Here is a 6,392-nt window from a genome sequence, read left to right on the forward strand (position 1 = left end):
CACGCTCATGCACAGATAGAGACGATATAGCTACAAATAATTCCAATTAAACAGTTTGAAGCACACGTAGTGAGTATTCCATAATCAAAATGATACAAAATCATGTATTTCATTTTTGCGCCTTATAAAACATTTCTTTGATATCACGATTAGAGTGCGGCTGCAGATGCTGCAGTAGCCTAACGGTGATGCTGTTTAGGAAATATTAAATTGTTAAAATGTTATAATTTTAAAATGTTAAACTGTTATAATCTCAACCCGGCACAGCCAGAAGAGGACTGGCCACCCCTCAGGGCATGGTTCCTCTCTAGGTTTCTTCCTAGGTTCCGGCCTTTCTAGGGAGTTTTTCCTAGCTACCGTGCTTCTATATCTGCATTGCTTGCTGTTTTGGGGTTTTAGGCTGGGTTTTTGTATAGCTAGCACGTTGTGACATCGGCTGATGTAAAAAGAGCTTAATAAATCAATTTGATTGATTGATTAAAGCAAGATGTGTTTACAGTAATGACATACGAACACAGTACACAGACATACACAGATGCACACACACACACACAGCTTCACAGCAAGATCTAAGTGAATTTGATATATTTTTAGTAGATTACTAATCTATTGTGATGACCATTGTTACCATACAATAACCATGTTATGCCAGTTTAAAATGGGTTAATGTAATTGGTTATTCTATATTAAAGTGAACTTTTAAGTAACAATACCATTTTAGCAAATTAAATTGGATGGTAAACATTTTGTCACATCTGCCACTAGTACATCATTAATCCATTGTCATTAAAATTGTGAGGTATCTGTGACCAACAGATGCATATCTGTATTCCCAATCATGTGAAATCCATAGATTAGGGCCTAATTTATTTATTTAAATTGACTGATTTCCTTATATTAATTGTAACTTAGTAAAATCTTTGAAATTGTTGCATTTATATTTTTGTTCAGTATAGGTAAGCTTGATATAAGGACATCCGTCTATTTAAATAAATAAATTAGGCCTTAATCTATGGATTCCACATGACTGGGAATACAGATATGCATCTGATGGTCACATACCTCACAATTGGCCTCCGGATCTCCTCACGAGATTCACAACGTTGACATCAACAAACCGCTCGCCCACACAACGCCATACACGTTATCTGTGATTGTGAAGCCGGTTGGACATACTGCCAAATTCTCTAAAACGACGTAGAGAAATTAACATTCAATTATCTGGCAACAGCTCTGATGGACATTCCTGCAATCAGCATGTCAATTGCACGCTCCCTCAAAACTTGAGACATCTGTGGCATTGTGTTGTGTGACAAAACTGCACATATTAGAGTGGCCTTTTATTGTCCCCAGCACAAGGTGCACCTGTGTAATGAGCATGCTGTTTAATCAGCTACGTTATATATCCCACCTGTCATGTGGATGGATTATCTTGGCAAAGGGGAATGCTCACTAACATGAATGTAACAAATTGTGCACAACATTTGAGAGAAATAAGCTTCTTGTGCTTATGGAACATTTCTAGGATCTTTATTTCAGCACATGAAACCTGGGACAAACACTTTACATTGCATTTATATTTTTGTTCAGTATACATCATGACCGTAAACACATCTTCCTTGAAAAAATTAACATTTCTTAAACAGCACCACCATTAGGCTACTGCAGCCTAACTCTACCTGTGATATCAAAGTAACTTTTGATAAGTCGCGAAAATGAAATAAACGATTTGGTATAATTTTGATAATGGAATATTGAATATGTATTCTTCAAACTGTTTGCTTGGAATGATTTGTAGCGTACTGTCTGTCTCTACCTGTGCATAACGGTTCAACAGACTCAGTTCCCTACCAGAAAACACGTGATACCGTAAAGTGATGTGTATTCACTCAAAAATGGTAGGCGTAAACTGAAGAGCGGATGGCTTGATCGTGTTTTGCAAGTGTCGGCTCCAGCGATGGGCATTCCGGCTCTTTTCAGTGAGCCGGCTCGTTCTGCTCAGCTCACCAAAAAGAGCCGGCTCTTTTGGCTCCCAAACGGCTCTTTTAAAAATATATGTTTTGTATTTTTTCAAGTCAAACAGTTTGCAATAGTTTGACTATGATTGGTGTTAAAACAATCCTAATTAAATTCTTAAATGAAATCATACTCTACCTTAATCACAATGTATTTCAAATGCATCGGTTTGTTATGAAAAAGAATGCTATTAAACATTTGCATTTAAAGTATAACTTTTTAATGTATATAAATAAATGTAAAAAAGACGGATGCTATTACACATCTGCATTTAAAGTATGACTTTTGTAATGTATATAAACAAAGTGCATATAAATGTAACAATTCAAAACAATTCAAAACGAATACAATCTGAACAACATAATAATAGAATATTGCACCATATCAAAGAAAAATAAATAACAATGTGAAAAACTGCAGCATCCCACTTAAAACATTAAACTGGCCCCTCTTTTCTCTCTCTTCTTTATTGCCATGTTATAACCAGCAGAACACACCAATGCTGACCATATTTTTATTTTATGAGAGATTTGCATTCTGAAATACAAGCTGCCTCACTTTCGAGGGGCTGATGTGGTTTCTTCTCTCAGTAATTATTTGTCCCGTTTTCGAGAAGAACCTATCAGAGGGAACGGATGTGGCCACTATGCAGAGTCTCCCTGCCATGACTTTGTCTCCCGATGGCTTACTAGAGGCCTTGTTCTTCCACCAGCTCAGAGGATCTGCAGATCTATGGAGGATGGGCTACTCCAAATAAGATCAGGCATCCATTATGACATCTGCTGAGGGATTCCTTCGTGCTGCATCCCCAGTTGCTCTCTGGTCAAAAAGCATCCAAACAGCAGATGTTTGTGGCACTACTGCTGGTGCTTCTGCTCCATCTGATCCCTCTTCTTCCTGTTGCCGTGGTGCTTGAGCCAGCTGACTGCTGGGGCTGTTCCTCCCTGCTGCTGAGGTTATTCTTTGAAGAGCCTCATCAATCGCTCTGGCATCACTGAAGGCTAACTTCTTAAACCTGGGGTCAAGTGCAGTGGTTTCTGAAGGCACGTGATTATATTCCATTCTGTAGAACTTTCTGTCCATTGATGAACATAGGGTGTCCATCAATTCTGTCACATGTCCTGTGGTTACATTTGCTTCTCTCTGGCAGCTGGCTGTGATTTGCTGCAAACCACACGGGAGTATAATTTCTGCGGCTGTCATATAGCTGAAAAGAGAGAACAGTAACCTATTAGTTCAGGTTCATGTTTTGTCTACTGATACTACATTCTCATCTACTGCTCATTTACATATATAATACTGGATTAAATAATGATGTAGTAATAACTGCTTACTGTACCTCTCCCCACAGGAACCTGCTCAAAGGGCTCCAGGACTCTGCACACCTCCACCACCTCCCATTCCTCGGGGGTCAGAGCATCAACAGGTGCATTGACAATGGCCAAGGTAGAGATGACATCCTTTGACTCAAGAAACCACTTCAACATATAAAATGTTGAATTCCACCTTGTAGTGCAGTCTTGTTTAGGCCTCAGCTCAGGCATCCCCATCTGGCGTTGTGTAGACTTTAGTTTTTCAGCACCTACTGTGCCCCTGTGGAAGTATTCCACAGCTGCTTTCATTTTGTCCACAGTGGGATTCATCACCTTCAGAGCGTCTCTTACAATCAGGTTGATTGTGTGGGAAAGACATGGATGATGGGTCCATATAAACATTTTCATTTCATTCCTTGGTTATGTTAGCTGGATTTTCGCTAACACAACAGACCACTTTTCCATCTACTTGCCATTCTCTGGACACACTCAACAGTTCCTCTGCCAAGTTCTCTGAGGTGTCTGTCACTGAACTCAAAGCAGTCCAGAAGACAGCTAGACATCGAAAAATCTTCAATGATGTGACATGTAACCAACATGTAAGAAGTGGTTACCCTTGATGTTCAGCAGTCAGTGGTAAGGCAAACTGCAGTAGCTTTTTGGACTCTTTCCCACACTGAAGCCTGTGTGTTCTCATACAGTTGTGGAATAAGTGATTTTGAAAGGGTTTTCCTGCTTGGAATTGTGTACATTGGATTTAGACTATTGCTATAATATCTAAAACCTCTGTCCTCCACGATCGAAAATGGCTGGAAATCAGTGGCAATCATTATAGCCAATTCAATATCAATTTGACCTTGTTTTGCTACAGACATAGACTTTGGCATAAACTGGTCCATAGAAGAATGTGTTGCTGTGGGTTGCGGAGTAGGCCTACTTGAATGAGTGGATACATCTCCACGTGTGGAGGTGCTGGCTCCACCACTATCACTAGCAGGCCTGCTAGTTTCTCGAAGCTCCGCTACAGCTAGCTTCACAGTTGGGTGCACAGTTGGCACATGCTGGTGTAGGTTGTGCGTAGAACCGGCTTTATATGAGATTTTGTTTTGACAAATTCTACACTGTGCTCTAACATTGTCTACATTATTATAATGCATCCAAATGTTACTGTGCTTCCGACTCATTTTCCAGCTGTTGTTTTCACAGCTGTCCTTCCTCTCTCTCCTCGGCTGCTAAGTGTGTGACTGTGAGTGAGTTGGCCGGACCCTCCCTTATGTATCTTTGGTTCATTGGTTGATACTGCGTGTCTGACAGGAACAAACAGCACTCACAGACTTTTACAGATGCACAATCGAGAGCATCCTGTCGGGCTGTATCACCGCCTGGTATGGCAACTGCTCCGCCCACAACCGTAAGGCTCTCCAGAGGGTAGTGAGGTCTGCACAACGCATCACCGGGGGCAAACTACCTGCCCTCCAGGACACCTACACCACCCGATGTCACAGGAAGGCCATAAAGATCATCAAGGACAACAACCACCCGAGCCACTGCCTGTTCACCCCGCTATCATCCAGAAGGCGAGGTCAGTACAAGTGCAACAAAGCAGGGACCGAGAGACTGATAAACAGCTTCTATCTAAAGGCCATCAGACTGTTAAACGGTCACCACTAACATTGAGTGGCTGCTGCCAACATACTGGCTCAACTCCAGCCACTTTAATAATGGAAAATGTATGTAAAAAATGTATCACTAGCCACTTTAAACAGTGCCACTTCATATAATGTTTACATACCCTACATTACTCATTGTCACGTTCTGACCTTTATTTCCATTGTTTTGTATTTATTTAGTATGGTTAGGGCGTGAGTTGGGTGGGCAGTCTATGTTTGTTTTTCTATGATTTGGGTATTTCTATGTTTTGGCCTAGTATGGTTCTCAATCAGAGGCAGGTATCATTAGTTGTCTCTGATTGAGAATCATACTTAGGTAGCCTGGGTTTCACTGTGTGTTTGTGGGTGATTGTTCCTGTCTTTGTGTTTGCACCAGATAGGGCTGTTTTGAGTTTTCACATTTCTTGTTTTGTTAGTTTATTCATGTATAGTGTCTTTATTAAAGTACCATGAATAACCACCACTCTGCAGTTTGGTCCGCCTCTCCTTCACCACAGGAAAACCCTTACACTCATCTCATCTGTATATACTGTATTCTATACCATCTACTGCATCTTGCCTATGCCGTTCTGTACCATCACTCATTCATATATCTTTATGTACATATTCCTTATCCCTTTACACTTGTGTGTGTATAAGGTAGTTGTTGTAGAATTGTTAGGTTAGATTACTCGTTGGTTATTACTGCATTGTCGGAACTAGAAGCACAAGCATTTCGCTACACTCGCATTAACATCTGCTAACCATGTGTATGTGACAAATAAAATTAGATTTGATTAGATTTGATTTGAACAACAGGTGAGGCTGTTAGTCTGAGCAGACAGTTAGAACGAGTGTGTGCGCTTGAGCATTTAGGCCTATATATTTTTTTTATTTTCGTTCTTTGAGTAATTTCTATTAATTAAAATATTTGGATTATTCATATCTTAATTTAAAAAATATTTTTATAAATAGATCTGGCTCTTTTGATATGCGAGCCGGCTCCCAACGTTCACCTACAAGAGCCGGCTCTTAGAGCCGACACGTTCGCGAACGACCCATCACTAGTCGGCTCACTTGACCGCAGCCTCAATATATCGGGGCATGGACTCTACATGAGGTCGAAAGCGTTCCACACGGATGTTGGCCCATGTTGACTCCAATGTTTCCCACTGTTGTGTCAAGTTGGCTGGATGTTCTTTGGGTGGTGGACACGAGAAACTGTTGAGTGTGAAAAACCCAGCAGCGTTGCAGTTCTTGACACAAACCGGTGCGCCTGGCACCAACTACCATACCACGTTCAAAAGCACTTACATCTTTTTGCACATATACACAATCCCTGTCTCTGTTGTCTAAAGTCTTAAAAATCCTTAATCAACCTGTCTCCTCCCCTTCATCTACACTGATTGAAGTG

The sequence above is a fragment of the Oncorhynchus clarkii genome, chromosome 3 (assembly GCF_045791955.1).
Source record: "Oncorhynchus clarkii lewisi isolate Uvic-CL-2024 chromosome 3, UVic_Ocla_1.0, whole genome shotgun sequence".
Classification (NCBI taxonomy): domain Eukaryota; kingdom Metazoa; phylum Chordata; class Actinopteri; order Salmoniformes; family Salmonidae; genus Oncorhynchus; species Oncorhynchus clarkii.